We start from the raw sequence: 25,531 nt of genomic DNA, 5'->3' as shown, positions 1-25,531 counted from the left end.
AGGGGGTGGGGAGAAGTGACAGGGCCAGGACGCGCCCTGAGGTGAGTCACCAGGGGGTTGGGTGACAGTGAGGGACAGAGGCGTGCTGCTGAGATGGGGCTGCCCTGTGCTGTGTGACCAGCACCACCACCCCAGTGGCCAAAGCGGTTTGGATTAATTTCTCCTTCTTGCTCCGTGTTCCTGGAAAGTCCACGAGGGACTGTGTTCCACTCGTTCCCCCATGGAGACAACACCATCTGGAATAAGGGCTAAAGGAAGGTAGAGACCCACGCACCGGCTTCTCCACGGTCCTCACGGGAGCGACGCCCTCAGCTCTGCTCACGGTTCACGGACAGGAACACGTGACTCGGGCATGACCGACAAGGAGGAGCTGTACACGTGGCGTGGTTCTCTTTGGGGAGCAGTACAGGGAAGCTGGGTATTGGACAGCACAGCCAAGATCAAGATCTGTCCCGAGTAGAGTCAAGGGCTGCCCTTGAATTCTAGCTTGGGCAACCGCACAGACGGTGCCGAGGGACGTAGAGGGCGAGCCCTGTTCTTCCTCCACTGTGGCTGGGTCGCTGCTCCAACACCCGTCTCACTGCAGGGAGCACAGGCCCATGCCCACACCCTCCACACTCAGCACTGCAACTGCCGTAGGGCGCGTGACTGTGACCGTGACTGTGACCGTGAGTGAGCTAATGGACCACAGAAAACGAGTACACCTGAAGCCACAGGCTGGACTCCCCACTGGTCCAAAGGGCTGCTCCTCCGTTCACCCTCTCTGAAGCCCACCCAGAAGTGCCCGTTTAATCAGGTGTCATCAGTGAGGCCAGCAAGGCCCTGGCTCATGTGCAAACTACCTTTGCCTGGCTCCTGGCAGTCATGAGGCTTTGAGCTCTGTTTCCGATATCTACACTGTTTCCTCAGTTTATTTGAATACTGCACCCAACCTCCCTGGATACCGGCTTGATTCTCAACGTTTGAGTCGGGTGCATTCCAGCTCCAGGTTTTGTTTACAAGGATTGGGAAAACGATGGGCTGGTGTTTTCCACCCCAACCAGTGGAGGAGGTGAGAGAAGTCATAGCCCCCAAGATTGAGAGATTTGGATAAAATGTCAAACCTTGGGCTTATAAGACGCTTTGCCAAGCATGCGAGAATACAATAAACGCCACACGGTCGCTGCCCGATCCATCAGCAAGGACTCACTGGCCTGTGCTGACACTTGCTGTGTGGGACCAAAGGCGGGGAAAACCTGGGAACTTGATGTCACAATCTAGCTGGGAAGAAGAATCCAAGAACCAGTAGGGATTCCAAGTGGGAAGAGGACACTGTGACTGGAACACCCAGGAGGTTTTCACAAAGAGGGTGAGGTTTGGTTTGGCTGAGATTTGCAAGGTGCATGTCACGGAGGAAGGTGTCACGGCCGGGAAACAGAGATGCTCAGGGTCTGAAAATCGTGCTGAGTTCTGGTCAGAGTAAAATGATCAAGGCGGTTGTTTGGAGAGTCAAATAAAACGACTCAGGTGGCCCAGCGGGTTCTAGGAAACGTGGAGTGCCTTGAAGGCCACGCTAGGCATCTGGGTGTGATCCTGCCGACCACGCAGGCAGCGTTTCTGAATGAAGCATTTGTGCACATTGTGTCCAGATGGAAGACTCTCGAGGGGGTGCTGTGTTCTTCCCACAGGAGCACTCAGCCCCTCAAAGGGACGGGCACAGACACCAATGGGCACAGACACCGATGGGCACAGACACCAATGGGCACAGACACCGATAGGTACAGACACCGATAGGTACAGACACAGATGGGCACAGACACCAATGGGCACAGACACCGATGGGCACAAACACCAATGGGCAAAGACACCAACAGGTACAGACACCGATGGGCACAGACACCAATGGGCACAGACACCGACAGGTACAGACACCGATGGGCACAGACACCAATGGGCACAGCACACCGATGGGCACAGACACCGATGGACACAAACGCCAATGGGCACAGCACACTGATGGGCACAGACACCGATGGGCACAGCACACCGACAGGTACAGACACCGATGGGCACAGACACCGATGGGCACAGACACTGATGGGCACAGACACTGATGGGCACAGACACCGATGGGCACAGACACTGATGGGCACAGACACCGATGGGCACAGCACACTGATGGGCACAGACACCGATGGGCACAGCACACTGATGGGCACAGACACCGATGGGCACAGACACTGATGGGCACAGACACCGATAGGTACAGACACTGATGGGCACAGCACACTGATGGGCACAGACACTGATGGGCACATACACCGATGGGCACAGACACTGATGGGCACATACACCGATGGGCACAGACACTGATGGGCACATACACCGATGGGCACAGACACCGATGGGCACAGACACCGATGGGCACAGACACTGATGGGCACAGACACTGATGGGCACAGACACCGATGGGCACAGCACACTGATGGGCACAGACACTGATGGGCACAGCACACCGATGGAAGTGTGATGCCCGAACAACTGAGCAAAGGGAGAGCGTGTGGGTGACTGATGGGGTTTAGGCAGGCTGATGGGGGGCAGTGGCACATCTAATAGGAGGAGGTACATATTGGCAAGAACACCCAGACACAGACAGTTGGGGGAGTCTGGGGGTGAATTTATTGTTTTTAAGATTTTATTTATTTATTTGAGAGGTAGAGTAACAGACAATGAGAAGGAGAAACAGAGAGAAACGTTTTCCGTCTGTTGGTTCACCCCCTAAATGGCCACAACAGCTGGAGCTGAGCCGATCCAAAGCCAGGAGCCAGGTGCTTCCTCCACGTCTCCCATATGGGTGTAGGGTCCCAAGCACTTGGACCATCCTCCACTGCTTTCCCAGGCCACAGCAGAGAGCTGGATTGGAAGAGGAGCTGCTGGGACTAGAACCGGCTCCCATATGGGATGCTGGTGGCACAGGCAGAGGATTAACCTACTGCACCGTGGCGGCTGCCCCTGGGGGTGAATTTGTAAGTCTGTCTTAGGAACCGACACACACCCAGAAGTCATCTGTCTTAGTTCAGTGCATTCCTGGCTGAAGATAAGGGAGATTTAAAATCATAACTCAATGTTTGTTCTAGTTAAATGTCAATGGAACTTGTTATAAAGACACTGGAAAATAGTTAAAGAAGTAATTTGTGAATATAAGTGAAATCAGATCATTAGAATTGATAACACCTTGACCACCTATACGAGAGTAGCCATAGCTTGATCTACTAAAAATATCCACTGAGTGTAATGTTACATCTTCAAGCCTCTGGTTGTCAAACACCCATTAAATCTGTGACATTAGCCTAGACACTCAAGAAACCCAAAACACACTTTTGGTGTACAGGAGCACCGAAATCAAGTTAATTTTCCCATGGTGCGTCAGCATGGAGCCGGCCTCCAGAGAGGCCTGGTCCATATAAATGAATGGCAGCGGGGTGGGGTACCACTGAGCAAAGATCAGTGACTGGCGACAGGAGGCCAGGGCCGCCAGCTCCCCGCCTTCGGCTTTCTGGGCGTGCGTTCCCCTCGCGCCTCTGCAGACCGGCCGCTCACAGGAGACGGCAGCGACAGCCCTAGACTGCTACTTCTGCAGCCCTGGAGAGGAGCTCCGTTCCTGTCCCTGCGCCAGTTGGTCCACAAGCCCGAGCCAGCCTCCCTGGGCCCGTCCTCGGTCAGATGGTCGACAGCCTTCATTCAGAGCCCAGGGCCGGGGCTCTTGGCAGTGGGCAGGAGCTGCTTCCAGGAGAGCGGAGCAGTGGCCCCCATTCCTCGGCCACCCCCACCTGCTGCACGCTGGTAGGAAGTTGTTATGTCCTTGTCTACTCTGAGATTTTTGTTTTTAACCCCAATTATACAAGTGGAAGAAGGAGGGTGTGTTGGGCCGGCGCCACGGCTCACTAGGCTAATCCTCCGCCTGCGGCACCGGCACACCGGGTTCTGGTCCCGGTCGGGGCGCTGGATTCTGTCCCGGTTGCCCCTCTTCCAGGCCAGCTCTCTGCTGTGGCCAGGGAGTGCAGTGGAGGATGGCCCAAGTGCTTGGGCCCTGCACCCCATGGGAGACCAGGAGAAGCACCTGGCTCCTGCCATCGGATCAGTGCAGTGCGCCGGCCGCAGCGCGCCGGCCGCGGCGACCATTGGAGGGTGAACCAACGGCAAAGGAAGACCTTTCTCTCTGTCTCTCTCACTGTCCACTCTGCCTGTCAAAAATAAATAAATAAATAAGGGTGTGTTAATTTGCCAGGGCCAGAGTACCACACACTGGGGACTGACACACTAGAAACGCGTTGTCATTGGCTGTGCAGGTGGAGATCCAAGATCAAGGTGTTGGCAGAGCTCTCCCCGGCGTGCAGCATTCCCCGGCTGTGGCGGCATCGGCTGGCTCATCGTCACACAGTGTCCCCCGTGTGTGTGCCCATGTCCTCTCTGTAAGGACACCAGTCGTTGAACGAGGGCTGGCTCTGATCACCGTCACACTCGATGGCCTCCATGAAGAGCTTACACATAAACAAGTACTAAAGTCCCAAGGTCAGAACTTCAATCTCTCTTTTTGGGGGTGGAAGGGCAACCCAACTCAGTCCAAAAACACAGGGCAACAGACATTTCTGCTAAATAAAATAATGGATTTTGTCAGAAGCAGTCCACGGCAACTTGTCTTGAAATTGGTTCGTCTTCAGCCTCTTTTCACTAGTTTATTTTTCGGTGTTTTCTTTCTTTCTTTCTTTCTTTCTTTCTTTCTTTCTTTCTTTCTTTCTTTCTTTCTTTTCTTTCTTTTTAATTTGACAGATAGAGTTAGACAGTGAGAGAGAGAGAGAAACATCTTCCTTCTGTTGGTTCACCCCCTAAATGGCCGCTATGGCCAGAGCTACGTTGATCCGAAGCCAGGAACCAGGTGCTTCTTCCTGGTCTCCCATGCGGGTGCAGGGCCCAAGCACTTGGGCCATCCTCCACTGCACTCCCGGGCCACAGCAGAGAGCTGGACTGGAAGAGGGGCAACCGGGACTAGAATCCAGTGCCCATATGGAATGCCGGCGCTGCAGGGGAGGATTAACCAAGTGAGCCATGGTGCTGGCCCCTGGGTGTTCTTTATCATCGTTGTGTAAGGAGGCTTTTTTAAAATCCAAGTTAAAACTTCCAGTTTGGGCTGGCGCTGCGGCTCAATAGGCTAATCCTCCGCCTTGCGGCACCGGCACACTGGGTTCTAGTCCCAGTCGGGGCGCCGGATTCTGTCCCAGTTGCCCCTCTTCCAGGCCAGCTCTCTGCTGTGGCCAGGGAGTACAGTGGAGGATGGCCCAAGTGCTTGGGCCCTGCACCCCATGGGAGACCAGGAGAAGCACCTGGCTCCTGCCTTCGGATCAGCGTGGTGCGCCGGCCACAGCACGCCGGCCACAGCGCGCCGGCCGTGGCGGTCATTGGAGGGTGAACCAACGGCAAAACGAAGACCTTTTTCTCTGTCTCTCTCACTGTCCACTCTTCCTGTCAAAAAAAAAAAAAAAAAAAAAAACACAAAAAAAACTTCCAGTTTGAACTTAATTCTTTGTTATTCAGATGTAAAAAACTTTACTTTTCTTGACTCCTACCAATAAAAAGTAAGTACACTAATTTTATTGCAAACCTATGAGCAGTTAACATGTACATATGTTACTCTAATTAATTGTCCAACTCAATTTTTCTTGAGACTGTTTTTTAAGTGTGATATTGGAGAATTTCTATGTGTTCATTAAAGTAATTTTCAGTAAATGTAGTGACTATACACAGTTAAAAATTAGTTACAATTACTGTAAAAAACAACTCCCTTTTTGAACACTGTATCTACTATGTTACACCACGGAACAAATGACTAATCAATGATTGTAGAAAATTTGGTTTTCCTGTGATCCAGTTTCATGATCAAGTATTGACCTGAAGTTTTGGTTTAAAATAAAGCCATGGCTTGATTTGGTCTGCAAAACCGTGGCTTTTCCCCACCCGAGTCCTGGGAAGACCGCTGGAGACCCAGCCCAGCTGTTTCGTCCTCCCAGAACAGCTCAGTATCCAGAAGCCTTGAATTTGGGCTGGCTTGGCAATGGCCATGGCGGGCACGCCGCATTGTACGTGTAAACAGCGTGCGTCTTCCCTTTATTCTGTGAGTGACAGCGGACGAAAGAACGCTCAGGATGCGCCAGCGTCACTGTGCTGTCACAGTGCGGGTCACAAGCCAGCCACCGGCAGAGGTGGCTGCTCCGTGGGAGCCCATCACTCCTCGTGCTGGGAATGTGCCTTCCTGTCCCCGGACCAGCACCAGGCCCTGGTGACATTTCTGTTCCTTGGATTCCCCGCCTCTTCCTGGCACGGAGCCGGAGGAGCAAACACCTCTATATGCCCATGTACATGGGCATTCGCAGCACCACCAGCTCAGGGACGCCATCCGGTCCCGGGAAGTCAGGAGCAGACAAGAGAGCCGGTCTTCAAGGGCTCTTTCTCACTGGACTCTGTGTGTTTCCTTCTGTTCCATTACAGTGCGGAACAAAAGCCACTTCTGCTGCTCTTCCTGCCACGCAGGCAGCATTCTGGTCGCCCTCGTCTTGTCTCAGAGGGGCTGCCCTGGAAGAAGGAGGAGGAGAAGGCACCGGGGGACCCCAGCCCCCATAGCACGCAGCTCCTGCAAGACCCGGGGAGGCCACGAGGTGAGGCGTTTCCCCGACAGTTTTCCAAGTACCAGCACAAGATAAAAAGATGAGAATCTGGGACCCCCTTGCCGGCATATGCATGTCTATTTACGAAGACACTTAGCCTGGATTTAGTAAGTTCATTGCAAAGCTCCAGGGGCGCCTGTCTCTTTAAATCCGTCTCCTCCCAAGTGAAATTTGTGGCCCTGATGAATGGCGGAGCAGAGTCATCCATAAAAGGGCAGAGGAAAATCACATTCATTTGCATACAGTAATTATTCTGTGAATCAGGCCACCTTTATTGCTGGCAGAAAATCTACTGTCAGCATCACTCTATAGATCACGTTTGAAAATCCAACAGCTGAGGAGAGAAATTGTTTGGACTCCGTGTGGCCGGGCACTCCTGTCGCCTGTCAGTGGCCGTGTTTCTGGGTAGACAGGGCAGGTGCGCCGTGCCTGTCAGCCAGCCTGCGTCTTCGGTGCCTCCCCCCTCCGCAGCTCCCCTGCAGATGGGCCGTGCCCTGTTTCCAAAGACGGAGGGTGAGCCCGGGAATTGAGGGGAAGCAGGGGCTGCTGGACACCCCAACCCAGCAGGCACCCTCCTCCCTCTCTCTTCTAGAACGCCCAACGTGTCCATACCAGCCCCACGCCCACGGAACCATCCCCACACCCACTGCAGCCTGCAGTCGGCCTCTCCCCACGGCCAGCCAAGCAGGACTCTCAGCTGTGGCCTGTGCACCTGTGGGGCTGATGCTATGGGGACGGCGAGGCTCCAGCAGGTGTTTGTAGCTCTCCAGTTCTTGGGACAAAGAGGGAATCGAGGTGCAGGGGAGGAAAAGAGGAGCCAGCAGCCAGAGAAAGAAGGCATTGAGTCCTTGCTGGGCAGACCTGGAGCAGGGTTCTGGCTCCCGGGGACAGAGTGAAGGCAGCGGAGCCACCGAGAAGGCGCTGTCCCGGGAGAAGTAGGAAGCGCTGGCAGGGAGAGCACAGAGCAGGAAGGCAGAGGTGCACCTGCTCAGGGGCGGAGCTGAGCCCTGGCCCTCAGCTCCCAGTCATTTCGGTTTCTGCTTCTCCCACAGGGCGCAGTTCCCTTCCCAAGGAGCCACGTGTCAAGAGGCAGCCACACACCTGGGGCAGAGACTCCGCGGGGCTGGACTCAGCTCCTGGCGCCCTGGGGTTCCTCCACGCTGCTTCCTCCACCTGCAAGGCCTGCTTGGCTGCACAGAGGGGACAGGCGGACCTCAGGAACGCGAATGTGCAAACAGTGTGGGCCGAAAGGCTGTGGAGAGCCACTTCCCTGCCACCCGGGATCCACCTCGGAGGTCAGGAGGGAGAAGGCGTCCGGCCCAGGGCTGCCCTGCTCAGAGGGCTGGAGCCGAAGTCTTCCTGCCCGGAGCTCACCGACTGTGGGCGTCAGAGAAGTTCCTCGAAGTCCACGCGCGTGAAGGAAGGTTAAATTCTAGATCATTCTTCTCCTTCCGCTTTTCCGCTTGCATTCCTGCACCCGAGCTCGAATCCACCAGAAGAGCTGAGAGGCCCTGAGTCGCGGGCTGCTGAGTCGCAGGAAGACAACCCGAGTCGCGTGGCGCTGAGTCCAGTTTCTGAGCGAGTAACGCGAGAGGGCTGCGTTCCAGTGAACCTGGTGTGAGTGTGATCTGATCAGGGAAGAGCCGGCTTGTCATTGCTGCAAATTACAGATGGGGCCGGCCTCGTGGCACGGCGGGCAGAGCCACTGCCCATGACGCTGCACCCCCGTGGGCTCCAGTTTGTGTCCCGGCTGCTGCACTTCTGGTCCAGCTCCCTGCTAACAGCCTGGGAAAAGCAGCCGGGGCCCCTGTCACATGGGAGACCCGGATGGAGCTCCTGGCTCCTGGCTTCAGCCTGGCCCAGTGCCGGCCACTGTGGCCAACTGGGGGAATGAACCAGCAGATGGAAGCTTGCTCTCTCTCTCTCTCTCTCTCTCTTTCTCTGTAACTCTTTCAAAATAAATAACTAAATCTTTGAAAAAAGATCAAAGACTTCAGAATTCACTTATTATTGAACCAAGACTCCTATGGGGATTCTTCCACTGAAGACACAGGTACAGAGAGAAAAGGAATCCCCACGTGTCGGAGGGGAATGCTGCCCATGAGGTGAGGGGCCTGCCCCTGGCCACCTGGGCCTCCCTGAGGAGCCCTCAGGCCCAGCTGGACGACCCTGGGCCCAGGGAGGGCCCTTTCTTACCCAACTTTGTCTTCCTTCCTACCAGACCCCAGCTGCTGACTCAAATATTTAATACATTTACAATAAATAGTCTAAATATTTAATACACATCTGTTGGTTCATTCCATAAAAGCTAAGATGTAAATTTGGCAGGGTGTGGGGGGGTGAGACAGGGAAAATCCATGTCAACAATTACATAAATATCAAGGGTTGTGGTAGTCTTCAGACTGTCCACGGAAACTGGGTTTCAGATTTTACTGTACTGTGTATAATCTATGCTGGTGATTTGACTTGAGAAGGCCTCAGGGCATCAGCAGGGGAGAATTTCAGTTTTCTCTACTGAACTTTCGTGTTTAAGTCGCAGTCAGAAAGTCCTACCGTGTCGTGTTCTCCCCAGGCTTTCTCTCTACGAACCTTCACGCCATATAAAGAGAGACAACTTAAAATCTTTTGATACGCTGTGTTGTGATGTAATCCCAGACGGAATTCCATTTTGTTGAAACATTTTGTTAAACAGTATTTTCCCCCAAGAGCCCAGCTCAGGCTGCAGAATCCTCCCCACTCTCTGGTTCCCTGGGGAGCTCTCCCCGTCTCTGGGGAGCCTGGGCTGCAGGTTCCTCCAGCAGTCGCGTTCATTAAAGCACGAGGCCTGTGGAGAACCGGAAGGCAAGAGTACTTTCCAGTGTCGTGTTCCCAGGGAGGAGGGTGGGACTTAGCGTTTCCAGACGCAGGGGCCATGGGAATATCCACTTATCCCGTGGGGTCTCCTCTGATGTGGTTCTGTCTCCTGCACACAGCCCTCCACCGCCACCCCCACCCCCACCCCCACTCCCGGGACCGGCGATGGTGAAGGCCGAGGCGTCCAGCCCAAGTCCCGAGTCCTCGCTGTCCCCGGGCCGACTGCGGCACAGCCATGGGTGTGCCCAGAGTTTGGGGGTGTTTTCTTCTGGCAAGAGGGGCTGCTTCAGGGCTCTGCTGTTCGTTAGGGACCGAGCTGCCAATGCCGGCTTGCGAAGATCAGTCCCTTATATAACCGCACGATACCAGTGTTTGCATTGCTCTTCAACTGAAAATTTGTCAGAGAAGAAAGGCATTAAACCTGTCACTGCAGATAAAGATCAGACGTTTGATTTCAAACAGAAGAAGCAAACACTCTACCGCCAGCCCCATTAACTCTTGAGCCCTCTGTGCACAGTAATGTGGAAAACTGGACCAGGCCCGGAAAGCGGGAAATAAATCCAAATTTCACCACCATTTTAGCAGCTCTGAGGCATGCTGGTATTTGAACAGAAATGCTGAGGAGAGGACCCAAACTTCAAACCCTTGCCCACGTCCTTCCCCGTGACTGCACACAACAAAGAGATCCGGCATGTCGCGACGGAGAAATACAGAGGGTGCAGCCATTTGCAAAAAGCTAAGACTTCAGGGAGATGGTTTTGGGGAAAGACTGGACTTTAAAGTATTAAGCCATTTTACAATACCTATTAGAGAATTCTCACCAGTTGGATCAATAGCATGCATACTGTCAAAGCCTCCCTTCCTTTCCACATTGACTCGCCTCCTTTCAAATAAAACTGATGCTCTTCCCTTCCCATCGTCTGTATATTATCTCTTGAATGCTGTGCAAGTCGTTGTCTTTGATCGTAACCTAAACCTCGAATTCACGTGGCAGCATTTCCGAAGTGTGTGATCGCCGGGAAGATTAATATTCATAATATTTCTGTGGCCACCAGATGACAAGTGTTATTATCCCCATTTTATGGATTCAGACACTGGGCCAGGGAGAGGTCAAGCGACATGCTGAATGTCACAAGGAACATTAAGCTCTCATATTTAGTGCGATTTTTATTATGCTATTTCTGGGGGGAGGTATAAGATGGTAGACCAGAAGTCAAGAATCAAGGGCTCCAGTCTTGACTCTGGGACGGACTCATCAGAGCGCCTTAGGCAAGCCGTTTAACCTCTGTGCCACTCTTCCTCAATGCTAGGTGAAATCGACAATTCTTCCCCGCCATCTACACCCCGCTGCGAGGATTAACGACACGAGACCCGTGCAGCGCTGCTTGTTGATAGAAAGGCTCTCTGCAAATACGAAATATGCTAAATGCCTTCCTTTAGGTTCTGTAGGATTTCAGCAGCCCCCAGGAGACAGCAACGCAAGGCAGTGCATTTGAGCGACTGTTCCTGGGTGCCCCTGGAGCCAGAGAGGCACAGCAGGACCCTGGCTTCTGCTTCTAGGGACGTGCAGTGCCCTTGCGGGTGTGGGGAAGCCGTGGTCACCTTGCTTCTGCAGCCTGGGCCGGGTGCGTCCAGCTAGGCACTGGCCAGCAGCTGAGCTGCCCTCAGCATGGCCCCAGTGGCTGACAACACTGCCTGATAAGGGCTGGCCTTGTGTGCAGCACATTAAGCCACTGCCTTTGACATTGGCATCCCATATCTGAGCGCCCACTGGGGTCCTGGCTACCCCGCTTCCCATCCAGCTTCCTGCTGATGTGCCAGGGGAGGCAGCAGAAGACGGTCTAAGCATGTGAGCCCCTGCCACTCACATGGAAGACCTGGGTGGAGGGCCTGGCTCCTGGCTTTGGTTTGGCACAGCCCTGGCTCTTGTGGCCAAGTGGGGAGCGAACCAATGGGTGGACGGTCTCACTCTCTCTTTTTCTTTCTGTCTTTCCCTCTCTTTCTGTGGCTCTGCCTTTCAAGAAAACAAATAAACAAACAAATAATTAAATAAATCTTTTTTAAAAAACAGGAAAAATGAAAAAGATAACCTGGTAGGTGGTTTTGCACTTGGAAATCCCATCGAAATTCTACCTGGCCCGGGACACTGACTTGATCTCAGGCAGGTGGTGTGCACTCTGGGAGGGTTTGCACACGCAGCCCCAGTGGTAAAAACCCAGAGTGAGGAGAGGAACCCGGAGTCTGGCAGCCCTGCCGGTGGCTCAGGGAGGTGGGGAGAGGAGCTGCCCGACGCGCCCTCCTGCGTTGGGTGTGGGAAGTGTGCCTGTGCACGGGCAAGGCGTGAGAGCGCTGCCCTCTACCCACGGTCACGCAGGCCCCTTCGCCCCCACTTGGAGAGTGGCAGAGTGGACTTCTCTTTGCCACGCAGCCTGTCCTGCACGCTGCCTTCCCACACAGCATAGAGGACAGTGGCTCTCAGGGTCACGTCTCCAGCCCAGAACCTGTCCAGCAAACTCCCAGCTCACAGCACAGTGGCCTGGCCGGCTTCCCTGGCTGTGAAGGAGAAACTGACCCTAGCCGCTGTCCCAGGCTCCCACCAGTGCTTGATTTTTTTTTGGGAAATCCTTGACTTTGGGACTTCTCAAGCTCGACAGGCCCAGCACTTGTTCTCCTGAGCGTCGCCCCAGAACCTGCTCCCCACCCCCCGCCATCTTCCTCATCTCTGTTGACAAAGCAGAGCCTCAGACCGAGGACACTGGCGCTCCCCCCACCCTGGATCTCCCTTTCCTTTAGATGCCAGAGCCGAGCTTCTAGGAACCCCTGGGCTCCGTATCTGTCTCCTCCACGGACGTGGCCCAGGTCTGAGCGACACACTTCGGGCACAGGTGCTGTGATGGCTTCCTACTTGGTTTCCTAATCCTCTCTTTGCTCCCCTGTAATTAATCCACAGCACAACACACAAATGGTTCTTCCAAAACACGGCCAAGTCCACGTCATGGTTTTTTTCCTCAAAATGCCTCAGTGTTTGAAACCCCGCTTTTCTCCCCGTGCACTCAGGGTGGACCCCGTGCCAGGCCTGGCTCTGCTGCTCTCCCTGATGGCAGCGCCTGGCCTCCTTGCTGAGTTCTCTGGTATCTCACGGTTCTCTTGCTCCTGCCTCAGGGCCTTTGCATGCACCACCCTTCCCCCAAATATCCATTTACGCCCTCTCCCAGTCTGTTCTCCGCCCACCTTCACAGGATGTCAACAAGGAACATTTTCTACCTCTCAGTGCCTTAAGCATCTCCGTTCCCCTTCAGTGCTTTCCTTCCCTGCATTCCTTGCCTCCTGATAACTGTGCTACTTTGCCGTCGCTACCATAACCAAGACTTGCCAGCCGGGGGCTTAAGCACCAGACACTCACTGTCTCACAGCTGTGGCCGTGCAAGCTGGAGACTGAGCTGTGGCCGACGGGGCTGGGCCCTTCCAAGGCGGTGAGAGAAGCGGCTCCTGGCCTCTCTCTGCAATTCCTGATGGGCCTTGGCTTTGAATGCACCACTGGGCCTCCAGCCACATCTTCCCCTGGCTGCTCCGCCTGTGGATGGTTATGTCCAGATCGCCCATCTTTACCAGGAACCTGTCCTCGCACTGGGGCCCTGCCCCGGCAACCTTGTCATGACGTCAGCAGTTATCTCTGCACCGGTCCATTTCCAAATGAGGCCACTGGCTACTGGAGGCTGGCTTTCAGCTGTGCATGGGGCGAGACCCCATTCAGCCCCTAACGCACCCTGTGCCGGGTTATGGTTCCCTAACAAAGCGCCAGGCACTGTGGCATACACCACAGAGGTGTGTCTCTCGGTGCCGGAGCCTGGGAGCCAGAGACCAAGGTGGCTGCTTCCTTGTCGCGCCAGGGGGGCGCCCTAGCCAGGGCCCCTGCAGCTTCTCCTGGTCCTCCTTGGCTGGCGTCTTTGCCTCTTCCTGCCCCCATACATTTCTGTGTCCAGATTTGCCTTTAGGGCCACGCGAATGAGCTCATCGTACCTCGATGTCCTCCGTAAGGGGCCAGAGACGTGGGCATATCTTCAGGGGACACAACCCAGCCCACGATGTGTGCAACACAGTCACCCAGTGCCTGTGCTCTGATTGTCTGGGCCCCACTGCTGACAACAACCTCAGCGAAGCAAGTTACCTAGGTGTGCCTTTTGCTTTTATTTTGCTGTTACAGACTACACACTGAAAGTGGGACTGGAACACAGCCAATGCCAACAGCAATTTTTAAACTGAAAGAATGAGTGACCTTCTGCCCCCTTTGCTGACAAATTCTGTGCCCTGTCCAGAGTCCCGCAGGCATTGTATCAGGGAGGCTGCCCCCGTGCCCGGCCTGCAGCTCTGCACACAGGGTTAGGACGGATCACAGATCAGATGGTGGCAAGGACACAAGGTGAGGATATTTTCCAGTGGAATCTAGACAGCTCAACGCCAAACTTTGCTGGTTCCTGGATTCAGCAGGTCGCTGAGCACGTGGGCGCCCGTGAGCTGAGCCCCAGCCGCGTCTCCGAGTTAATCACACAGCACAATAGTTGCCTGGATACCTCCTCATCCCAGCAGAGCGGTGGCCTGTTACCAATTTTCAGAAAATGAAACGAGCCCCCTGAGGACTGTAATTTGGGGAGTGCAGTAATTCAGGAATGTTTAGAGGGATCTGGAAAACCTGTCCAGCCAGTTCCTTCCCAGGCACAAACCGCAGGGGGCCAGGGTGTGTGTTGGGGGGGGGGCGAAAGAGGGGGGCAGCAAATACCAGGCTCTGTGCATGGCCCTCTTATCAGCCCCCAAACCAGGGACCTTTTGTTTGCTTACTAGCTTAGATAAACTCCCCAATCCTTGGGAGTGCTCCAGTAAATCTGTTTTCCTAAATACTTCACGCTTGTTTATAGAAGCCTGCAAAAGACAGGACAGCTTGTTGCAGATGGCAAACAACGCCTCCCTGCTCTGGGCAAACTCAGTCTTCTTCCCTTGCCCCCAGATGGTTCTGGAGAAGCCCTCCGCCCTCCGCAGGAGGCTCTCAAGTGGGAGCCCAAGCGGAAAAGCCCCCCTGGGATTCCTGTAGGTGCCGTTTGCAGGCTCTGGGTTAGCTCTGTGCCGTTGGAAGGAGGCTGAGCCCGGTCCTTCGTGGCACAGGGACTGGCCCCACGTATTTCAGGATCTCAGCCTATGGCAGTGACATAACGGCCGCCCACCCCACCTGGAAGCGGGCACTTTGTCGCTATTTTTCACTGTTATAAAAACGACCCACTGGAAAATTTGGGCCCTTCTGCTTCTGCAGAAGCCGGGATGTAGCGAATTGCATGGATGTGTTTTTCCCAGTCACAATCAGTCCAGTGTCAGACCCCGTTCCCGCACGCGGTGTTTATAGTTCCCAGGCAGTTGGGTGCAATCCCAGCAGTTGCCTTTATTATCCATCTCGTCCATTATCCTGCTTCCTATGTGCGGGGCACCAGATGGCATTATCTCCTTAGACTGGCTGTTGCCTTGCTAACACAGAGTTACACAGACACAGCAAAGGTCAGGGGCAGACCATATGGTCCACCCTGTCCTGCCCTTTTGTGCCAGGAAAGGCCAATGCGCCGCCTCCACGTCCCCCTGCGCCGTAAGCGTGGCTGATAGCCACACACATTTGAGTCTCTTTTGGACTCGCTTTTCCATTTCTACGGATTTACAATAATCAGTAGTCTTTCTGGCCTCACCCGGTTCCTGTTAAACACCTTGTTTTATAGCCAACCAAGGAATGGAGCTAAGCTTGTGTGTTTTTTTTTTTTTTAATGTTGTATGCATGTTTTCACAGATTTTGCTATTTCTCTCTCAATTCTAGCAGCCTTGTCTAATGCTGTTAGTTGCAGGTTGCAGTCCGGGTCTATCACATCGCTTGAAATTTGGGTTGAACTTGTGCAATGAGACGACTGACCCGTGGGCTGTGAGGGAGGAGCTTCTGACCCGGCACCCCCTGGCTTGGCACCCGTGTGCTGCCGTCGGGGGAGAGTCTGTGGGGCATTCTCTCAGGAGCCGGTGCAACACCCGTCAACAAATCCATGATTCTGCTTGGGTTTTGCTGTTGTTTGTTTGAGAGGGAGAGAGGGAGGGAGAGAAGGAGGGAGAGAGAGAGAGAGAGAAGGAGAGAGAGAGAGAGGGAGGGAGAGATCTTCCTCCCACTGGTTCATTCTCCAAACACCCACCCACAGCAGCTGGGGTGGAGCCAGGCTGAGGCAGGAAGCCGATGGCAAGCAGAGCAGGACTCCACCCCAGGCACTGCCGTATGGGATGGGGCACCCTGGGCCGCAGCTCAGCCCTCCACACCCCAATGCCCGGCCTCGAATCCAAGACCCTGACGCTGTGCTGTTTCGCCTTCTCGGAACACCACACCTTCAGTTCTCTCTGTGTCTCTCTGTGTTTCACTGGAAACATCAGGATGAAAGCGTGGGTATCGCTTTAATAAAACGCTCTCTTTAGGTTCAAGTCAACTTTCTGCTCAGTGGGCTATCACTTGACAGGTCTCACTGAAAATTCTCTTTGTTGTTGATTTGCTCAAGTCCTTACAACTGTAGACAATTTCTCTTTATGTTAAGTTTTTCTTCCCTGTCTTTCGCCTTGGGCGCTCAAGTTCAGGCAGCTGTTGATTATTTTACCAGATACAATTAACAAATAACTGTTGTTAAACACGGAGGCATCCTTGGCTCTTGGGAGCACTCCGGTAGGGCTCACCACCAAGGAGCCCAGAAAAGCACCTCACAGTCAGCCCCGTTCCTATGTTCTTCGTGTCAGATGGGAGCCTGATCTTTCTTTTTATTTTTATTTTTTTAAAGAGTTATTTTTTTATTTATTATTTGAGAGGCAGAGTTACAAAGAGAGGGAGAGACAGAGAGAGAGAGAGAGGTCTTCCATCCATTGGTTCACTCCTCAAATGCTTGCAATGGCCAGAGCTGCGCTGATCCGAAGCCAGGAGCCGGGAGCTTCTTCCAGGTCTCCCATGTGGGCCATCTTCTGTTGCTCGCCCAGGCCTCAGCAGGGAGCTGGGTCAGAAGAGGAGTAGCTGGACACTAAACGACACCCGTGTGGGCACCAGCGCCACAGGCGGAGGCTCAGCCTGCTAAACCACAGCACCAGTCCCTGGTCTTTCTTTATATAAAAGAACCTGACTGCACTGTGGGCGTGTCCCAGGCTGCTGGATGGTGAGGACAGTTTGGAAAATTTTAAGCTACGTATGTGTATGTTCTTCTAACTTTGCGTGTTCACCTAAGTGTAATGATTGGGTTGTTTAAGATTCCTTTGTATTGAAGGCACAGATAAACTCAACGACTGCGAGAGTTACAAGACAATACAGAATATAGAACTTCCGCACTCTACGTCGCCAGCACACACGTCACCGGGGGTGGCAGGAGCAGTGGTGTCCGTCCCAGGGGCACCGTGCGCAGTGAGTGACGGTGCACACAGAGCCCGCGGCTCAGGCCCTGCAGAGCAGCCAGGGTTCAGGCAACCCCACTCTTGCAGGAGCTCTGCCCACGACTACACCGTGTTTGCTATTATTCCCATTTGACAGACAACTGAGGCACAGAAAGTGCAAAGCCTTAATTTGATGCCAACTCTGAGTCTGTGCAAAAGGCAGGACAAAGCCCAGATTTGCCCAATTTTACCGGATTTATCCTCAGCAGAAATACCCGTTACAGACAGGACTGGGTCTCCTGGTTACCGTTTCGCAAAACAAACAGAAATAGAAGTCAGTCGGCCCCGAATCCCACACGAGCGCAGGTGGGCAGGAACTCTGCCTCCCCAGACCCTGCCGAGGAGGTGGACTCGGGGGTCCGGGCCGAGAGGGAGATGCGGGCGGCCGCAGGGGCAGAGCGAACTGAGCGCGGGTGTTGGGATCCCTGCAGAAGGAGGGTGCGGATGATTGAAATAAACACCCGAAGTTCTTCCCACTTATCTAGATTAAGCCCCGCTCCCGAGCCCCCGAGCGCGAGTCCGGCTCTAATGGCGTGTCAGCGACGGTGACCGGTGAATTAACCCTGGAAAACACTTATTGATCCCGACCGCAGATTGCTGACTTCAAAAAAAATGTCATTACTTCATCACGTACCCTGTTCTGCCTCATTAGCTGCTGTCACTTTGTTCCGGGGGACCGAGGGACTCATTATTCCTGACACAGTAACTGGGCGGGAGCCTGCCGGGGCGGTGGGAACCCCAGGACAACAAGTGGTCCTCCCCGCGGCCCTGGGCGGAAAGAGCAGCCGGCCCTGAGGGCCAGACCCGGGCGCAGCAAGCCCGGAACTTCGCAGAGGGATCCCCAGAGCCCACCACGCTCTCCCCTGGAGCCGGGGCCCGGGGCCACTTCTCTCCATGCAGTACTTGGCGTGTCCTGGGCACCTCACCCTCACTCTCACCCTAGGACTGTTTTACAGTAGAAATTGCAGAGTGCATTAATTCTGAATTAGGTAAGAACTATCCAGGGATCTGAAATGCAAATTAGAAGTGGAAAGCAGACTAGATCGTTAAGGAACAGACTGGGGAATGGCATCAATTTGTAAAAACAGAAATAAGAATGTGAAGGAGGAAAAGGAGCAAACTTTCTCAAAAACGATTTGTGTGTCCGAGAGGCAGAGAAACAGAGTCAGACAGAAGCTTGCTGCGCACTGATTCACCCTCCGGAGGCCTGTAGCAGCTGGGGCCGAGCCAAGCCAGAGCTGGGAGCGGGGAAGTCGTCAGGTCCCCCACGGGGATGGCAGGGACCTAAGGACTTGGGCCATCACCTGCTCCTCCCTGGGGTGCACAGTGCCGGGAAGCTGGAATCAGAGACAAAGCCAGGACCAGTGACAGCTTAAGTGCTACACGCTGGCACCTGCCCCCAAAACACGTTTTTAAGCAAATGGTTTAAGTGGTTTTCAATTTTATGTATTTATTTGAGAGACAAAGAGAATGAAAGAGGGGGGGAGAGAGAGGAAGAGAGAGAGAGAGAGGTCATCCATCCATTGTTTCATACCCCAGAGGGCCGCAATGGCCAAGGTTGGGCTGATCCAAAGCCAGGAGCCAGGAGCTTATTCCGGGTCTCCCACATGGATGCAGGGGCTCAAGAACTTGAATGACTTTCTGACGCTTTCCCAGGCACATTAGCAGAAGCTGCATCGGAAGTGGAGCAGCCGGGACTTGAGCCAGAGCCCAAACAGGATGCTGGCACTGCAGGCTGGGGCTTTAACCCGCTGTGCCGCTGTGCCACAGTGCCAGCTCCACTTCCCCTTACTTAAAAGTATCACATATAACTGATTTTTGTGATAGACTAGAAATCAGACAGAAGCAGGTAAAAACATGCAGGGGACACATTTAAATTCTGTACCTTGACAGAATGTTCCAAGGACAGAGTCTACCTTGAGGAGTGGGGTTGGGAAACAAAACGAGGCCCCTCAAAGCAAATGTGAGTGGTCCAGCAAAGGACAGCAGAGTCCCTCCGGGTGCGCTCTGCAGCCCCTGGGGCGTGGCTCAGGGCTCAGGGCTCAGGGCTCAGGGCTCCGGGCTTCCCTTCTGAGCGCCTCTTCTGCTACCTTGTTCCCTGCTACATTGTTCCCGCGATCAGTGGCAAAATGTGCTTGCTCTCCCAGGAGCCCTTCCCACCCAGCCTTTGTGGAAAACACGAGAGATTAAGTTTGGTGAGAGCAGAGTTGGGTTTCCCTGTGGAGGGGCATCTGCCTGCTGCGGTCCCTCTGAGCAAACGCTTGGGCAAAGGGCAATGTCTGATTTTATTGTCTACTGTTGACTTCTATAGGAAAATTCGAGCTCAAAGCAAATCAGTCAAAGTTTGGGAAACTTTGGCTGGCGAGAAAAGACTGAATTGTGAAGAAGAGGGCCAGGCTCTGGTCGGGAGGGGTGGGGGATGGGAGTGAGCTGTCCTTCTCCGCGTCCTCTGTGTCCACGCAGCAGTGGCGGTGAAAGTCACCGCCATCAGAGGAGGTTTTAGGGACGCACTAGGCTTCCGCTTTAGGGAGCAGCCCACGAGTGCTGAGCCTCTCAGTGGCTTTGGGGTGTGAAATGGAAGGTGGTGGCCGTAGCCGATTGCTCAGCCTGGGAGCCTGGGGCTGTTTTGGGAAATGAGAAAGACCACGAGGGTGTTGGGGGACACTGGGCATGTGATCTGGGATCCGGAAGCAGCAAAAAGTGTCAGCAGGCTTTGAGGATGAGAGACGCCTAATGCGGAACAGTAAAGTCCGTAAACATTCTCAACGTGTTCAGCGGTATTAGTCCCCCAGGATTTCCTTTTTTAAGATTTATTTGTTTTCAAGTCAGAGTTACAGAGAGAAAGGGAGACACAGAGAGATCTTCTATCCTCTGGCTCACTCCCCAAATGGCCACAACAGCCAGGGCTGGGCCAGGCTGAAGCCAGGAGCCTGGAGCTTCTTGCAGTCTCCAGTGTGGGTGCAGGGGCCCAGGCACTTGGACCATCTCCTGCTGCTTTCCCAGGTGCATTTGTGGGGGGCTGGAAGTGGAGCAGCCGGGACTGGAACCGGCGCCCATATGGGATTCTAACATTGCAGGCAGTGCCTTAACCCGCTGCGCCACAATGCAGGCCCCATCTATTGTCTCCCATGCAGCCACTTAGAGTAGGCAATCTTTATTGTCTCACAGTTTCTGTCAGGAGCCCAACAGTGGCTTGGCTGGTGGCTGTGGCGCGAGCCTGTTTGTTCTCAAGCTGTCAGGGACGGCGGGGTCATCTGACGTCCCACTGGGCCTGGGGAGCCCAGGCGGCTCCCATACCTGGCTGAGGGCAGCAGGCCCAGCTCTTCCTCGGGTGCCCCTCTCCATAGAGAGCGTGCAAGCCCTGTGGGCGCGGCAGCTGGCAGCACCCTGAGACGGAGCACGGCAGAAGCCGTGGCTGGACTCAGAGTCACCGCTGCCCCCTCTGCCGCCTTCTCTTGTGCGCACAGACGCACACTGAGTCATTGCAGGAGGAGCTCAAGCAGGCTTGGAGACCCGGGCAGGAGCCCCTGGAGACCGTCCTGGGGCTTGGCGGCCACATGGGCTTTTCTCCCCCACCCCTCCCTGTGTTCTGAAACTGCCCTGTTGTGTGGGAGTGCCGGAGGACGGTTTGGAAGAAAGGGTTGAATTCCCCGCTGGGGGAAAGAAGGGCACGGAACCAGGAGAGAAAGAACATCCTGAAGGGGGGTTCAGCGGCCTCTGTGTCAAAGCCGGGATGCACCACCGGAATCGAGCACCCCAGAAAGGCTGGGGCCACCTCCGGCCCTGCTTGAAACGTGCGCATATCTGCTGTCTGCTAATTATCATTGCGTGGCTGGGGAATAACCCGTGTGCCAGCCACGATTCCACAGACCTGACGTGGGCACGTCAGAGTCCACTTCCGTCCCCTCGGCGGCTGCCTGGGCAGTCTCCCCTCCTTCAGCCTGAAGCTGGGGGCCCATCTCCCTGGCTCTCGGACCTCCCCTCCCGGGGCCATCTGAGCTCCTTCTCGGCCTCTGTCTGAGCTCCTACCTCTGCTCGACACGGTGCGCCGGGTCCCCACCTCTGCAAAGTGCCCTGCCTTCCACTTCCACATTGCTGCTGCCCCCTCCGGCCAAAGACGGCCCCTCCTCACAGCCTCCTGCAGTCTCCCGGTGCACCTGGGTGGTCCAGGATGAGCCCCAGAGTTAAGGTCCTGAATACCCCGGCATCTCTAAGTGGCCTGTTGCCGTAAAGCAGCACACTCCATGGGAACAGGGGTTAAGGTGTGGCCGCGTGTGCGACCCCTCTGCCCGTCACGACCGTTCTGCCTCCTTAACAGTTACTGGCACCAGAAAACAAGCAGCTGATTAGGTGATGGCGGTAAGTGGGGGCTGGGAGATGGGGAGAAGAGCTAGAAAGCCAAAACGGGTGGAGAAGCTGGGCAGAGTCTCTCCAGAAAATGCAGAGCGGGGCCTGGAGCAGCCTGGAGACAGGGTCCCCAAGCGCTGCTGGCTGCAAGCACCGCCCACCCACCTGCGGCATGGGGGCCCCTGCTCAGGACCCCCCCGTTCTCAGGATGCAGCCTGGTGGCACCTGAGTGGGAAAGTCGCCTCTGATGCTGTTTCTTGACAAATTCAGCTCAGACCGTGGGCCTTCCCCCATCTTTGGATCTCATAAAGCCAGGCCCATGCACATTCACACCTGGGTGAAATTTATTTGCCACATTTTAGTGCACAGCAAGTTTATAGCCAACTTATAAACTCCAGACGCGGGGAGTTCTAATGTAAATTCACGAGACCTTACACCACTGTAAGTGTTATTATGACAAATGGGGTTGACACAAGAATATATTTTTTTCTTTGAATAGTATGGGGTTTAGCTGACATTTATTTTCATTTAAGTTTGCAATATTCTCATATATGGTTGTTTAGTGTGGTTGAGAGAGCTTTCCTCACGTGAGGCTGTGATTTTCATGTTTGCAGGGTCATTCTTTTAAAAGGGGCACTCTCTGAAGGTCAGTGTTAACCTGGAAGTCCAGCTCAGTCCACCCAATCTCCCCCTGCAGGACCTGGGTCTCTGGTTTCTCACCCCACTTTACATTCTGGACAAACTTTTTTCTACGTGAATACCTATGAATACATTAACTCTCCGAGTCTCCCATCAAATATGCTGTCTTGTTTCTTTCTAACTTTTGAAATTGAGATGCCAGTAAATATTTGTTGTTGAGTGCCTGTTCAAAAGCTTACGCATAATTAATACAAAACTGATAAATTCTGAACCCTCGAATGCAATATTCTGAAAGAAAATGTCTCTATATTTATGCATAGCTGGCTTCACTATGCTTAATTAATGGATAGAACAAATAAAATTTAACAGAGTTCAAGGGAAGGCATTTAGCTTGACAGTTATGACATTTGTACCCCATATCAACAGTATGGAATGCAAACCCAAGTGGCTAGGTAGAGTCCTAGCTCCACTTTCTTTTTTTATTTGACAGGCAGAGTGGACAGTGAGAGGGAGAGACAGAGAGAAAGGTCTTCCTTCCGTTGGTTCACCCCCCAAATGGCCGCCACAGCCGGTGCATCACGCTGATCCAAAGCCAGGAGCCAGGTGCTTCTCCTGGTCTCCCATGGGGTGCAGGGCCCAAGCACCTGGGCCATCCTCCACTGCACTCCCGGGCCACAGCAGAGAGCTGGCCTGGAAGAGGGGCAACCGGGATAGAATCCGGCGCCCGACCGGGACTAGAACCCGGTGTGCCGGCGCCGCAAGGCGGAGGATTAGCCCAGTGAACTGCGGCGCCGGCCTAAGTACTCTTTGAGTTTAAATATCGCCAGTCATTCTCCTTCACGTCTTTCCTGGAGGAAGCCCCTCTCCTGTGAAATGTGGACTATGCTGAAATGAGAGCGCTTCTGAGTGCGGGCTGGTGTGACATCTCTGTGTTTAGAGGACGAACAGCTCCACACTCTTGCTGGGCTGTCTCCTGTGAAGGTGAGTATTAAGAGTGTGTCGAGGCCGGCGCCGCGGCTCACTAGGCTAATCCTCTGCCTTGCGGCGCCGGCACACCGGGTTCTAGTCCCAGTCGGGGTGGCGGATTCTGTCCCGGTTGCCCCTCTTCCAGGCCAGCTCTCTGCTCTGGCCAGGGAGTGCAGTGGAGGATGGCCCAAGTGCTTGGGCCCTGCACCCCATGGGAGACCAGGAGAAGCACCTGGCTCCTGGCTTCAGATCAGCGCGGTGCACCGGCCGCGGCGGCCATTGGGGGATGAACCAACGGCAAAAGGAAGACCTTTCTCTCTGTCTCTCCCTCTCACTGTCCACTCTGCCTGTCAAAAAAAAAATAAAGAAAAAAGAGTGTATCGAGCACTCTTGGCCGCTGTGCACTCTCTCGGGCTATTTGTGGCAGCCTCAGAAGCCTCCTTACCAACTCTGAACACGCAGCTCAGAATGCACTGGCGATTCTGACTGTTCTGGGGATAAACTTCTGAAACCCACCGAAGAGCGGCCCATGCGTCACCGCACAAGGAGGGTGCAGCAAGAATGAACAACTGGCAACCCTTAAAATCTCTGGTCCTGGGCCACAATCTCAGCTGCCTGAGAAGCGGTCTCCTGGGTAGCGTGCAACCTAAGCACCGTGGGACACACTCACACGTGCGCACACACACATACACAATGCATACGCACCTACACATGCATGCACTCACACACACACACCATACACACACATACACAATGCATACGCACCTACACATGCATGCACTCACACACACACACCATACACACACATACACAATGCATACGCACCTACACATGCATGCACTCACACACACACACCATACACACACACATATACAATGCATATGCACCTACACATATACATGCACACACATGCACACAGTAACATACATGCACCGACACATATACACAAACACAATACACATATACTCACAAACATACATATAATATACACATGCACACATCATAAATACACACTCATAAACACCCATACAGACACACACCATACAGACACACTCATGAACATACACACAGACACACATCATACATACACACATCATACATACACACATCATACAGACACACTCATGAACATACACACATACACACATCATACATACACACATCATACATACACACTCATGAACATGCACACATCATGCATACACACTCATAAACACCCATACTGACACACACCATACATACACACTCATAAATACACACATACACACATCATACATACACACTCATGAACATACACACATCATACATACATACTCATAAACACCCATACATACACACACCATACAGACACACTCATGAACATACACACATACACACTCATGAACATACACACATACACACATCATACATACACACACGAACACACATACACATATCATACATACACACACATGAACACACATACACACATCATACATACACACTCATGAGCATACACACATCATACATACACACTCATAAACACACACATACACACATCATACATACACACTCATGAACATACACACATACACACACCATACAGACACACTCATAAACACACACATACACACTCATGAACATACACACATACACACATCATACATACACACTCATAAACACACACATACACATATCATACATACACACTCATAAACACACACATTCACACACCATAAATACACACACAGCCCCTCTGAAATGAGTATGGAAGAGCTTAATTCTTGGCCCCAAAATGTCAGTGTCCAACCACGCTTGCCTACGGCAGCTGTCAGCTGAGTGGCAAAGCTCACAAGAGAGCAGTTGGAGAAGCTCAGACGAAGTTGCCCTGGCCCTCTCGGCGGGGAAGCTGCAGGAGCCTGGGCCTCTAACTGCTCAGGTCCGCACCTCGTGAGCATGGAGAACGAGGAGCGAGGACGGGCAGAGCGAGCAGAGAGGCGAAGGGGATCGGAGCTAAGAGCCAGCTCCTGCAGGACGGAGGGGACCCGGAGGAGGTCGCCTCGTGGGGAGTCGGCTGGGGTCTATGGCCTTTGGTTGCTAGGAAGTGGGCACCAGGTTTTACAAATGTGTCCCTGAGTCTCCAGTGACCTTCTCATGGCTGCCTGCTCAGTCTCTGGACCCGGATGCGTCCAGATGCAACCTGTTCTGCATACGGTTCCTCGATCTTGCTTTTAAGTCGTGGGGGCATTTTGGCCTGAGCGTACCCCTCTGCAGGTCAGGCACTGTCTCCTTTGTCCCTGGCCTCTGCCTCAGAACTCGGCCGTCTCCTGCCACTCTCAGCATCAGGGAAACCCAGAGCCAGGGCCCCCTCACGGTCAGAAGCCAAAGCCATGATCCCTGCCTCACGCCCGTCTGGATGCAGAAGTTTGCAGGTGACCGCGTGAAATTGCTGCTCAGGTGGAAGGGGCCATGGTGGCCTTGGCAATCGGGATTTATCTCCTGTCCCCACACATCAATCATCTGTGATACCAACCTGGCGCATACAGATTTCCATAAAGAAGCCAATTCCACAGCTC

Source organism: Oryctolagus cuniculus, chromosome 10 (genome assembly GCF_051225735.1).
Source record: "Oryctolagus cuniculus isolate XC-2025 breed Fujian yellow rabbit chromosome 10, ASM5122573v1, whole genome shotgun sequence".
NCBI classification, from domain to species: domain Eukaryota; kingdom Metazoa; phylum Chordata; class Mammalia; order Lagomorpha; family Leporidae; genus Oryctolagus; species Oryctolagus cuniculus.
The sequence above is the reverse complement of the archived record's forward strand: the minus strand, read 5'-3'. Positions refer to the sequence as shown.